Here is a 14,899-nt window from a genome sequence, read left to right on the forward strand (position 1 = left end):
GTGCATATAAAAAATTAAAGGCATGTAAATGAAAGTAATGTATGAATAACAAAATAAATAAATATTTGAAGAAGTTTTTTTGGGCTCAGTGATTATGTTAGATTAATTCCATTTATCAATGTTGATGGGTTAAGCAGGAAAGTTTATTTATAATTGAAGCTCTTTCTTGTGCCCCTATAGAAATGATATTGTTTAGAACTATACCCACCAATATGGGCCCTCACCACTGGAAGTGAGATTCTTCTATATTTATGTTTTTTTTTAGTTTACGCTGAATAGAGCACAGTTGGCATGAGAGTCTGTATAAGTAATGATGTACAACAAGGCCACAGAATGATAAGCAAAGGTGCCATTACAGTGGCAAAAATCCATAGATGACAGCCTGTGTGGTCAACTGGCAGGACTATTGTTTTAATAAGACAAACACCCAAATCAAACGTATTGCTCAATATAGTGATTACTACGCTCTGTTTCAACATCACTTTGAGGATAGTAAGTCAGCAACAATGAAATGCTACATTTGAAATAGTCTGGAACACCTTCCAAAACATGACCGAAGCTGTGAGCCATTCTCTGAGTTGATAACAGAAGTTTATTGTCTATGTTACTCACAAGCCGTTCGAACAGGGGTTGTCTGGGCAGTGTTTGGAATGGGAAATAGGGCATCAACTGCAGCAAATCAACTCTTACCTAGATCAGAGGGGATCCTTGAAATGGAGGCAAATCATTTACTGGCTGGTCCGGGAAGTGGCAGAAATCATCCTGCTTTGGCTTCTGATTTGCTTTACTCGTGTTCAAATAGATTTCACATCCACAAATGTAGTCTTCAACATTTATTTATTTATTTATTTAATTGCTTATATCGCGCCAGAATCGACCCATGAGGTATCTCCGCGCTTTGCTCGCATCAGTACTGAGGAAATGTTGACTCCGTGTGGTACCACAGGGTGGGTTATGCTTCCTGAAACAGAAGAGTTTTTAATGCTTTCCTGAAACACAGATGGTTATCATTGTGTCTCAGGTTGGATGGAAGCTTGCATCCACATTTATTCCATTTCACTATGTATACTTCTGCACCAACTCCTCTGTATGTGATACCAAGATGTTTGGATTATTAGGTCGCCACTTTACGAGTTGAATTGTTGCTGTGATGATCCAGGAAACTAAAGAACATCTGTATGGAAGAAAAATGTATCATGGTCCTGATTGAAAGGGTGAGCTACAAGTAAAATTCCATTTCTCTACGGAGGATAGGAATTTTGAATTTGACTTAAGCCATCGTAACTAATAGAGCTGATAATGCAACAGTATGGTAATCTCTCTTGTCTGTATAATTGTGCATGGAGGACAAATAACAGCTTTAATAATCTGAACATCTTGGCCTGCATTGAATAGTCTTATTAAAACCTATGGGGTAGGATAGGAAGTTCAAGGGAATCACCTGATACGTCCTTCGAAAGGTCATATATTATATTAACAGTCTTGAGGGAGCCCGAGGACAAATTTGTGGGTGTACACACTTTGTCTAGTAACCAAAGGACCCTGAATCGGGATGTATAGGCCCAATCTACAAAGAAATAGCACTTTCCCTGGATGCCTGCCCAAAAGCACGGCAAAAGCCTATGAAATGCACTCCATTCCAATAGTCACATTGATGTCACAAACATCGATGTTCTAAATATTGAGAAAAGAATATCGACTGCAAAAATATTTACTCCCATACCTTAATCGGTAATACAAAAATATCAACTCCAAAATATTGAGGTAAAAAATATAGATGTAAAAAATATTGATTTAAAAATATATATATATTGAATATATTACTAATATATAATACTAATTATTTTTAACAACATGAATTACATTTAATATACATTTTAACTAAATATAACAAACGTAATAATATTAACACACAAACATAATAATTTAAACATAAAAAAATATATAGTTCGGCAGCTTCAGTGGGAAACGTGTTTGTGTATCTATATACAAATATATATATATATGTATATATATATATATATATATATATATATATATATACATATCAATGATTTAAAATAAAAACATTCTATATTAAATTAAAACATGAAACTATTTAAAAAAAATAAACTAACATTTTCCAATACAATAAGTGCATCAGTAGGGAAAGTGTTGGATAGCGGAATAATTACATTTAATATTCCAACTCCAGTGAGTGCAACAGTAGAGAAATTGTTGGATAGTGGAGGGGTACAAAGTACTATTGCCACTTCAATGATGGAGAAGTGTGGCTCACTGGTTAGAGGAGGCAGACCTGGAAGTAGAGGTCAGCCCGGGACCAGGGTCCAATTCGCGGCTTGGCGGGGTCTAGAGTCCTAAAATGTCCATGGACTCGACAATTCTCGCTCCGGTGCCTACTCGATTCACGGGTTCACACTCTGCGACTCTGGGCAATAGCTTGCTTAATCTCCACAACGGCCCCTCGCGGTGGGATGCCTGGCTTTCACCTTGCGGATATCTCACAGGGGAATACCAGGACGGGTTCCCTAAGCAAGCGCTTAGAGACCGCTCGGTAATTTGCGCTATATAAATTCCTGTACATTTACATTTACATTTACATTACATTTACAATGATAGCAACAGTAAGTAAAGTGTTGGATAGTGAGGGGTAAAAATTACTATTCCTACTCCAAAGAGTGCAACAGTAGGTAAAGTGTTGGATAGAAGAGGGGTAAAAATTACTATTCCCACTCCAGTGAGTGCAAAAGTATGGTAAGTGTTGGATAGCAGAGGAATTAAATTTCTATTTCAACTTCAGTGAGTGCAACAGTAGGGAAAATGTTGGATAGCAGAGGGGTAAAAATTGCTATTCTCACTTCAGTTATAGCAACAGTAGAGAAAGTGTTGGATAGCAGAGGGGAAAAAATTACTATTCCCACTCCAGTGAGTGCAAAAGTAGAGTAAGTGTTGGATAGCAGAGGAATTCAATTTACTATTCCAACTTCAGTGAGTGCAACCGCAGAGAAAATGTTGGATAGCGGAGGGGTAAAAATTACTATTACAACTCCAGTGAGTGCAATAGTAGGGAACGTATTGGATAGTGGAGGGTTAAAAATGACTATTCCCACTGCAAAGAATGCAACAGTAGAGAAAGTGTTGGATAGCGGAGGGGTAAAAATTACTATTCCCACTCCACTGAATGCAACAGTAGGATAAGTGTTGGATAGCGGTGGGGTCAAATTTACTAATAACACAGTTGAAAAAAAATAATATATTACAAAATGCAAAAAATCATAAAAATAAAAAACAATATTAAAAATATACATTTAAATATATTAAACATACACAAAGAACACATTATATTATTAATTACATGTAACAAAATGTACAATTAATATATAAAAAAATTATTACATACATTTATAAACAATACATATTTAAAAGTAGCAAATATCAAACAAAAGTATGTAAAACATAAATGTATTAATTTTATTTCATACCCTATAACACACCAATAACAAAACACTTCAACATTTTTAATGTATCTCCATAATTAACATAATTAATAATCGATAAAAAAACTCTTATTAATAACAATGAAAATAAACATTGAGTACACAAGCTTTAACACTCTAATATCCACAACACGTATCTAAATTAAACTATAAAATAATAAACACACCTATATATTAGTTAAGGAAAAACTATTACTATTAACAAATAATAATTAAATAACATTTTATCTAATACCCAACCTATACCCATTTAAAAGTAAAAACAACACAAAAAATAAACATTGACCACAAAATAAATCAAATAATTAACATTAATAACTACATATTAATTCAACACAAATTACTTCCCACCCTTTACTCCTATAAACATCACAGCACACACACCAAATTAATTACACAATTACCGTAATTAATTACCAATTAATTAAAAATAATTACCTAATGATTAATTCATCAATTAAAAGTATTTTACTTCCCACCCTCAACACATATAAAAACTACCACACACAAATATAAATGCACAATTACCATAATTAGGTACCAATTAATTAAAATTAGTTAACCACTTACTAATTAATCAATAATAAATTAATTTACACATTTAAGACTATACCATCTCAATTAAACAAATATTATTAAATAAAAATCAATTATTAAATTAAATATTATATTACTTCCCACCGTATTCCTCTAAAAACCCACAACCCCCTATGGAACTAAACAATGCAAAAATAGAATCTAAAAAAAGTAATACATTTAATATATTTAAAGTACTTCCTACCCTATTCCCCTATAAACCCACCACCCGCTACGGAACTAAAAAAAAATCAAAATTCAAATAAAATAAAATGTATAACTAATAAACATTTAACACATATATTAAAAATACAAAGACATCTTATACAAAAAAACATACATCACATACAATTGAAATACATACTAAAATACATAATATTAAAAAATATTTCTAACAACTACATTTCTGCAAATGATATTAAACACTTCTCTATTTTTAAAAACAATATTTCTCACCTTAAGTCGATATTCTTGACCACGATATTCTTGCTGTTGATATTCCTGACCCACCATATTAACCGAAACCGGTTTACAGAGAGGTAGGTACCAGAGATAGGGTCATGCCACTGCTGCCCTCCATTAAGTGTTGACACAAAACCCACATCTCTGGAAGAGCCCTGGAGAAAGGTCTAAGAAAATAGATTATTTGGTGACCATGAACATCAACACTGTTTCCTGCCATTTTGACAGCTTCCCTTATCATTTGACGATCTCCTCATGCATCACCTCCTAAGGATTCCCAATACTTCACTTCTACCAACATATCTCCTTGCTCCCTTGTAGTAGGAGACATCCAGGCCAACCACCCTGTCTGCCTGCATGACCTGACACATCAGAAACACATCTCAGCATTGTGCTGTCAGATTCCCAGTAGCCGAGGACCTGACTGATGTGGCACAGCCTGTACCTCCCCTTACTTGTCCTTTCTTCAGTGAACGGACAGGTAAGGCTGCATAGTTCTCCTGTCACTCCCACTGACTCTCTTGGCCATTCTTGGAATTCTCCAGTCTCACACTAACGTCACGGAAGTTTGAATTTACACTTAAGGCTCCAAACACCATTTGATCAACATAATATGCTACTGTAAATGTTAGCCTCCCACGCAGCAGCACGAGTGGTCTGTGAGTGGGCATCAGCACCATCTGTCCTTTCCTCATGCTAAAGGACTAGTTGTATGTGGGCAATCTTCTGTTTGTCTTGTAACTAAATTGTATGTTCTCTCATTGAAGCAATGTAAAGTTTTTTTGTTTGAAGTGATCTCAGCAGGACACTTTAAACAGCACAATGCACCCTTATGCAGTTTTCCCTAACATACAGGGCCCTGTCTTTTGATAGTCCTTTTGGCCTGTGATGTCCCTCCTCCTGGGAGTCAGGCTAAATTGGTAAAGAATTGAGGCATCAAATTTGAAATTCCAGCCTCAAGTGAACATGGTGGTGTGGACCTGCTTTGGACTGTTGCAGGTTTTAAGAAAGTTTATTCACTTTTTAGGTTTTGCCTGGCGAAAGATGCGCTCTGCGCATCTTTTTCGCGCAGGCGAAAACCTACTGAGAATAATACGGGAGACAGGAACGGCCCCCGTCTTTCATTGGCTAGCTCCATAAATGGAGGCTAGCCATTGGAAGACGGGCCTGTCCGTCAATGCCGGACCAGATTCGGGGGCGTTCCCGAGAATTTTTGGCTTTTGGCGACGTCACGCTACGTCAGCCAAAAGCCCTCAGGAACGCCCCCGAATCTGGTCCGGCATGGTCACCCTGCCTGCCAGACGCTGCTCCCTCATTCCTCGCTCTGCACAGCAGCCCTCCGTGCACACGCCTCATTGCTGCAGGCTGGCGTAGCTCGCTGTCGTCGTCTGCAGCCTCGCCCCGACTCAGGCCAGCTTCCAGTGGAGGCCCGGCTCTCTGGTGGTCGGCAGTGCTTGCTCTTTGCTGGAATGCCCCATCCCTCGGACGGAAGTGCCCGGCGCTAGGACCCCGCGGCTCTCCCCCCCTGTCATCGGCCCGGGCTCAGCAGCTCTAGCGCAGCGCTGTCCCCAGCATTTCAGAGGCTCTGGTGTATTTCAGTAGTCTGCAACTTGTTTACACCAACACAAGCTCCTCGCGTCGGTGCTAACTGCTTATGTATTCCTTTGCACATTTTATACACACACGCACGTGCTTGTTGTGACGTTTGTTGGTCGTTTGTTGTAAGGCTTTCATTGCGCACAGAAGCTGAGACTTATTTATGACGATAATAATATATTTTTTTAATTATTCTTATTTATTTATGTGTTTATGTGATTATTATTATTCAGGATGACTACTTTTTGCTCGAAATCGGCTCACACCCCAAGTGCAGCATTGTTCCAGATTGTAAACGTGGCTGTTTTATTAATATGTCCTAACATTCACACTATTAGCCTGGATGTGAATATATCCCAGTTCGTACACGTTTCTGCCGTAAGTGTGCGTTCGGGGTGCGTCTGGTTTCACAAGCACACACTTCTCTTTCATCCCGCAAGTGATGGACGGGTCATGTCCCGGCTCTGCCTGTGGTGTGAGGTGTCCGGGGGCTCCCAGCGTCTCGAGAGAGGTGGAAAGTAAACCTTGCCCCACTTCAGGCAAGGAGTGAGTGGCCCTTCAGCCGAGGAGCTTTTACTGCCGGCGGTTACAGTATTACAACTGCCCCCCCCTCCCCCCCCCCCACCTTTGTTTCCCTTCCACAGTCGCGGGGGCCGCGGACTCTGAGTTGCACTTTTCCCCCTTGAACTGTTTGAACAGCGCTCGGGACCCTTCGCAGCTCGGCCCAGTTAATCTCTCCATAAAAGGGGCAGGCCGCATTCGTACCATTATCACCGTGTGTGTGCGTGCGCGCGCGAGCACTGTTTAGGGTGGGGTTGTGCACTGTGTGTATTTGTGTATGTCCACTGTTCAGTGTGTAGGTACACCATTGAGATTGTGTTTGCACAACGCGTACAGTATGTGTGTCTGCGGTTGTACTCTGCTCACACTGTGTACTCAGGGGCAGATTTACAAGCCACTTGCGCCACGTTTGCGTCACTTTTAATAATTAAACACTGTTTAGAATGGGGACCACGTTTAAAGGCTTGTATTTATTGTTTAGAATGGGAACCGCGTTTAAAGGTTTGTATTCACTGTTTAGAATGGGGACCGCGTTTAAAGCGGGTGTACACCTTTTAGAAAGGTATGCGGGTCCGCTTGTGAGAGTATGTGTGTGCGCGCGCGTGCTGTGTAGGATATGCGCTTGTACTCGCTGATTAGAACGGGGACCGTGTTTAAAGTGAATGTACTCCCTTTAATAGGTATGCGGGTCCACGTGTGTGTGTGTGTGTGTGTGCACGTGCGTGAGCGCGCTCACGCGTGCTGTGCAGGGGTTGTACCCACTCTTTAGAACGGGGACCGTATTTAAAGCGAACATGCACCGTTTAGAAGGTAGCGGGTCTGTGTGTGTGCGTGGTTGGTGCTGCATTCGCTCCCTAGGCTTCATAGGCCGGCTCTCTAAACATAAACAATTATAAAGTAGGAGTCGTGCTGGGTACGAAGTGCCAAAGGCTCATGTTTCGTGGCCATTCCGCCCACGCACCTCACCCACAGCAGCTCCGTGTGCTAATGCGCAGCCTCTGCCCGCCTGCGCGCCCTCCGTGGGTGAAGGGCAGTGACCCAGGGGCAAACACGACCCAGCGCTGGTCCGTCGCTGACGGTAACTTTAAACCCACAGGCAGGCATGGATAGCAGAAAAAGCGGCCGCGTCCAGATGTCCTACACAGCTTAATGTTTGAGGGAAACAAAAGTGTGGGGGTGCAGAGTTCTCATTCGAAGCCAATCGTCGGCACTGCAAATGCTGTGATTTTTTAGAACCTGGGCTGCCAGACCCGATTCCACCTGACGCCCCTTTCTTTCACCTCCACTTCCTGTGCCTTTACCTCACTCTTGAGGCCTGCTTTCTCCCTATATTGCCATTCACTGGTCCCCCTTTCTCCATTTGCCTTTCTTTTCCCAGGGTCAACCTATATCGCTGAAAGAATTAACTCTAGGTCCCCAGCAATGAGTGTCGTTGGCCAGCACCTACAAGCACCAGCACAAAAAAGCGCTGGCGACTTCCAGAGGCAGGAGGTTTGACAAGGGGGGAGCTCTCTGTGTGTGGGCGGGGGGCTCTCTGTGTGTGGGGGGGCTTTCAGTGTGTGGGGGAGGGGCTCTCAGTGTGTGGGGGAGGGGCTCTCAGTGTGTGGGGGAGGGGCTCTCAGTGTATGGGGGAGGCTCTCAGTGTGTGGGGGGGCTCTCAGTGTGTGGGGGGGCTCTCAGTGTGTGGGGGCTCTCAGTGTGTGGGGGAGGCTCTCAGTGTGTGGGGGGCTCTCAGTGTGTGGGGGGGCTCTCAGTGTGTGGGGGAGGCTCGCAGTGTGTGGAGAAGGCTTGCAGTGTGTGGAGGGAGCTCGCAGTGTGTGGGGGGGGCTCGCAGTGTGTGGGGGAGGCTCTGTGTGGGTGTGTGTTGGGGGGGCTCTCTGTAGGTGTTTGTGGGTGTCATTTGCGAAATATAAAGCTAGTGGCATTGCAAAAGACAATGCCAAATATTTATGTTAAAAAAAAACATAAATAAAAATAATGTCAAGAGCATTGCCAATAGCTAAAACTTTAACAAAGGCAAAACCATTGCATTGTAAATGCTTGTTCTCTTTCGCAGCCAGAAAACAGGTCATAAAGGCTCTAACAACATGATGGCTAGACTTTGGTAATGCCTTTTTATCTGGGTCGCCCTCAGACCAGGTCAATTGCTCCGAATGTGGGAAAGGTAGGCAGGGGCAATGACAACGCTTTAGTTTCAGAACTGGGGTGATATCTCTAAAGAGGTAAACAGAATGCTGACAGCTAGCGTGCCAAGCACGACCTGCAGGTGTGAGTGATGTGACCGCGGCCGATAACAGCAGTATGAGTAAGCAATCACAAGATTAAAGATAGCGGAGAAAGTGTCCTTTGAACAGGAGTCTGAAAAACAATTTTAAGAGGAAAACACACAGCACCTGCCTCACATGACCAACTGTGGCTATTTTATAACCCAGGAACCCTCCCACTCCTTCTCTGCCTCTCCCTAGCAAGCAGAACTATAATATGGCCCTCACTCTCTGTTTCCCACCCACGTTAACATCAGGTCTTCGCCTTAATCTTCCCTTCTCTATTGCACACACACTCTGGGCCTAATTCACAAAGATAAACTTACACTTTTGTGGGAGCACACATTTTTTGCAATTCACAAAGAAATGTTATGAGTACTATATTTATGACTGCGGAGTGTCCACGCTCGTGTCAGAGACTGAAATTATTTTGTGAATTGCAAAAAATCGTAAACTTACTTTACCTTTGTAAATCAGAGTTTATCTCTTCTTCTTTTTGGTGTTTTATTATTACAGCACAAACTTGATCCGAATATATTGGAGTACTTTACATGAGCACCAGTTACATTGCACAAGGGCACATTCATTTTTGGTAGGCAGGGATAGTTTACATGATTTTTCCCAGAATTGCAGGATGTTGAGCCGACACCGAGACTCGATCTTGGTTCCCCAGTTCCAAAGTCGGAAGCTCCGACCGCTAAGCCACATCCCTACTTCCACTTAGTTTTCGCTCCCCTCACACAATATCGGATCTTTCTTGTGCTCCACTCTCTACAAAAGTAGGGGGCTCCTCCATGTGAAAGGATCATTTTGGTGGACGTGCTGCAGGTCACGTGCTCACATCCGCCATGATCTGGTGTAATATAGAGCATGGTCAGGGAACCATGGGTGGTGAAACCGGGAGATTCCAACAGGGGAGAAGGCTGATTCGAAGACGAGAACAATAATATGTCGGGAGGCGTGGGCACAGGAAAGCATGGATAAAGGGGAACACCGTGGACACAGGGCACAAGTCTGCACTGGCTGCTAGGTTGACATGACGATGAGGGGAAAGGGCAGACCCCCTCACCCTAACTTTGATGCGTGTAATTCCATATCTACCCAGCGGCTATTAACACATTACTTTTGGGGAATATTGCAAGAACCAGCTTTACTAAGGGACTTGCTCTATGAGCCAACCCTACATCAAGATTGCCCTGGCATGGTTCTAATTTAAGGAAATCAACATGTAAATAACACATGACCCACCATTCAAACTCATGTTGCAAGTAGGCTTACAAAACCAGTCATCCACGGTGCTTCACAACTCATGATTGACTGTCCACATACACACACCGGTGTGTGGCAAGGTTTCAAGACCCTACTCCCTAAGGGCTCCACATTTCTTCTACTGCCTCCTATAGTGCCCAGTGAACTAGATGCCACGTTATTAGGCCAGAAGTTAATATTAATGCTTCTGGCTGTGAAAAAGCTGACTGCTCTTTCATCTAAACGGTGCATACTACCCTCCAGACAGGCGTACTGTTTGGGGATGCTGCTGGACCCTCTCCCTTGCGTCTTTATCTTACAGAAACCATCAAACCCACCCGATAACCCACTGTCTGCACATGATTCACCACAAACACATCAAGTAAGGAAAGGTTCACACCACACTACACAGGGACCTTACCTGTGGTGTGCCATAACCGCAGTCCACATGGCCAGTCCCTTACACAGCACGGTGTTGGGGAATCACGCTGGATTCAATTGTTCCAGGTACCACCTTAGAGAAAACTCAATGACAGACTGCTTTACCCTCTGGCTAGAGGTGGCAAGTAGCAACCCCCAACCCCCTCTGTTGGCCTGAGCAAGGTTAAGGCATGTGCAAAGCAGCAATTGGGCAGGGCCACCACCTTCAAGTGGTGCCTTGAAGAGTGACTGGGAAAGACACCACTGCAGCTGTAATAGATGTGAAAAATCATGGATTCTTGATTAATTTGAAAACAGGGCACGCTTGCTTGTCAGCTTAGTTTTGTTCTCAGCTGTTTTTGGCCACCACTTTTCTGGAAGTACAACATAAAGTTTGTAGTACGGTTTTCCATCACTAGCGCTTGTGTTAGGTGAAAGATTTTAATAAATTCAAAGTCATTCTGAAAGGGGAGGGGGCAAAATCTGTCTTACCCAGATCCCCTCAAATCTTCATTATGTCAATTATGTGGTCTCCATATTAGGGCACCTGACTCACTTTCCAGACAATCTCTGTGTTGGGGAACTTTACAGAACACAAACTTCTTACAGCATTCCCACTGTGGAAAACCTATACCTAGCAGAAAGTACGGCCAACAGCGCTAAGAGGACATGTCACTGGTGACATCACACATTCTGAATACAGCATACCAAGACATGATACTTCACACAGATATTCTCAGATAGTTTTCCTATCAAAGTCAGCATGAAATAACGTTATTATCAATGAAGCAAAACAAGAAAAGTGCACATCGTTTTCATAAAACTTTAAAATGTTTAAGGAATAAATATGTTAATTCTCTCCTTTGCATAATTATTAATAGTACAATTCTTGTTGACTAATTCAAGTGTGCAAATGTTACTTCTTTTCCCTATCTAAATGACGTTATATTTCTGGGAAGCACATCAGAAGCAGAGAGTGGGTGATACCATTATTTTATTGAGGACTTCCCATGAAGAGGTACAGTTCCTTACGAACAGTAATACGGTCAGGAAATGGGCCGTTCAAATTCTCTACATTTCCTCATTTGTTCGATGAGGACATTTTTGCTGCTAGTTTCCTGGAAAATTGCCTACTGGCTGACAGAATTCCCAACATGCTGGACCCTATCCAGCTATGTGAGCCTAACTTCATGTACTTTTCAGACAACAGGTCGGCTATGTAGCTAATTCCTTAGTAAATTGTCTAATCTGTTCTTGTCCTCCTCTCCAATCTACATTTAATATTGCTCATAGGAAGACGTGAAAGAGGGGAATGTGAAAGATTTCTCCTCTGCCTAATTGGCCTTTCATAGCAGAAGCTTCAATTTTGCTATAGGTCAGTCTACCTCTGTCTCTGTGTAGACCTTCAGACACGTCGCTAAGACCACCCCTCATACTAAAACTGTGTTTGGGTTTAGGGGAGGTCTCACAGGCTCTGTGTTGTAACGTTGATGTAGGCGTGAGGGTTTAGAAGGTCATGGCAGTGGTGTAATGTAAAATGATGAAGCCTCTGGATTGCAAAGGGGTCCTCCTACAAGCGTGCATTTCACTAAATCAAGAGTCACACTATCGAAAGCCACTACATCACTGGCACTACATCGACAGAATCATTTATTTGCAAGTGTCATTGCAGCACACATATGTGGTGTTACTCACCACAAGTAGCAGCATGCTCTAGGAAACGGCCCATCAGGGCGCCCACCAGGGGGCAAAAATTAATTAAATGAAGCAATCGACTTGTAGGTGTGTGGTCAGCAGATGCCAATGGCTTCCCATTGAGAAAGGTCGATGCAACCGAAACATGTCAGGACTGCCAGTTGCTGCATTAGTTAAATTAATTGGAATGCCACCGCTGTGAGTGCGTCTTATTCTTTCTAAGGAGAGAGTTGTTGTGATGTGTAACGGCTTGGTTCTGCCGTAAAGCGACGCACCGCCAGCTAAACGTGCCTGAACTGCCCGAAATTGAACCGTCTTTGGAGCTCGCGAAAGCGTCAAGCGACAGTGGGCAGCCGCCAAAGATTTCCTTTGGTATGGATACAGCAGCCTCGACAATAGCCATGCGAGGGAGCAACGGTGAGCGGCAGAAACAGCAAATTGTAAAAGACTTTGGCATCACCCACTGGAGGGTTAGAATTGAACTGAGTTACTCACCACTAGTGCCAGTCTGCTCTAGTAAACGGCCCATCAGGGGGCAAAAATTAATTGAATGAAGCAATCGACTTGTAGGTGTGTGGTCAGCAGATGCCAATGGCTTCCCTTTGAGAAAGGTTGATGCGACCAAAATATGTCAGGACTGCCAGTTGCTGCAATTAATTCAATTAATTGGAATGCCATCGCTGTGAGTGCGGCTTATTCTTTCTAAGGAGAGAGTTGTTGTGATGTGTAACGGCTTGGCTCTGCCGTAAAGCGACGCACCGCCAGCTAAGAGCGCCTGAACTGCCTGAAAATGAACTGTCTTTGGAGCTCGCGAAAGCGTCAAGGGACAGCAGGCAGCCGCAGAATATATCCTTTGGTATGGACTCCAGCAGCCTCGACAATAGGCATACGAGGAGCAACAGTGAGTGATAGAAAGAGCAAATTGTAAAAGAATTCGGCATCACCCACTGGAGGGTTAGAATTGAACTGAGTTACTCACCACGAGTACCAGCATGCTCTAGTAAATGGCCCATCAGGGCGCCCACCAGGGGGCATAAATTCATTAAATGAAGCAATCGACTTGTAGGTGTGTGGTCAGCTGATGCCAATAGCTTACCTTTGAGAAAGGTTGATGCGACCAAAACATATCAGGACTGCCAGTTGCTTTAATTAATTAAATTCATTGGAATGCCACTGCTGTGAGTGCAGATTATTCTTTCTAAGGAGAGAGTTGTTGTGATGTGTAATGGTCAGTGGCATCACTAGGGTTGGTGTCACCCGGTGCGGGTAACTCATGGTGTCACCCCCTCACAAGTTACTGGATGGACCAACTCACCCTCTGCCTGCACCATGTCCTCTCTGCCTGCACCATCTCTCCCTCTGTCCGCACCATCTCCCCTCCGCCTGCACCATTTCACCCCCTGCCTGCACGATCTTTCCCTCAGCCTACACCATCTCACCCTCTACCTGCACCATCTCCCCTCTGCCCGCACCATCTCCCCTCTGGGTGCATAATCTCTCCCTATGTCCACACCATCTCCCCTCCGCCTGCACCATCTCTCCCTCTGCCTGCACCATCTCTCCCTCTGCCTGCACCATCTCCACTCTGCCTACACCATCTCTCCCTCTGCCTGCACCATCTCCCCTCCGCCTGCACCATCTCTCCCTCTGCCTGCACCATCTCTCCCTCTGCCTGCACCATCTCTCCCTCTGCCTGCACCATCTCCCCTCCGCCTGCAACATCTCTCCCTCTGTCTGCATCATGTCCCCTCTGCCTGCACCATCTCACCCCATGCCTGCACCATCTCTCCCTCTGCCTGCACCATCTCTCTCTCTGCCTGCACCATCTCTCCTTCTGCTTGCACCATCTCCCCTCCGCCTGCACCATCTCTCCTCCGCCTGCACCATCTCTCCCTCCGCCTGCAACATCTCTCCCTCCGCCTGCAACATCTCTCCCTCTGTCTGCACCATGTCCCCTCCGCCTGCACCATCTCACCCCATGCCTGCACCATCTCTCCCTCTGCCTGCACCATCTCACCCTCTGCCTGCACCATCTCACCCTCTGCCTGCACCATGTCCCCTCTGCCTGCACCATCTCACCCCATGCCTGCACGATCTCTCCCTCTGCCTGCACCATCTCCCCTCCGCCTGCAACATCTCTCCCTCTGTCTGCACCATGTCCCCTCTGCCTGCACCATCTCACCCCATGCCTGCACCATCTCTCCCTCTGCCTGCACCATCTCACCCTCTGCCTGCACCATCTCCCCTATGCCTGCACCATCTCTGCCTCTGCCTGCACCATCTCCACGATGCCTGCACCGTCTCCTCTCTGCCTGCACCATTTCTCCCTTTGTCCACACTATCTCCCCTCTGCCTACACCATCTCTCCCTCTGCCGGCACCATCTCTCCCTCTGCCTGCACCATCTCTCCTTCTGCTTGCACCATCTCCCCTCCGCCTGCACCATCTCTCCTCTGCCTGCACAATCTCTCCCTCCACCTGCACCATCTCTCCCTTTGTCCACACCATCTCTTCTGTCTGCACCATCTCTCCCTCTGCCTGCACCATCTCCCCTCCGCCTGCACCAACCCCCCCTCAGCCT

This window comes from Lissotriton vulgaris, chromosome 11 (assembly GCF_964263255.1).
Source record: "Lissotriton vulgaris chromosome 11, aLisVul1.2, whole genome shotgun sequence".
NCBI classification, from domain to species: Eukaryota; Metazoa; Chordata; class Amphibia; order Caudata; family Salamandridae; genus Lissotriton; species Lissotriton vulgaris.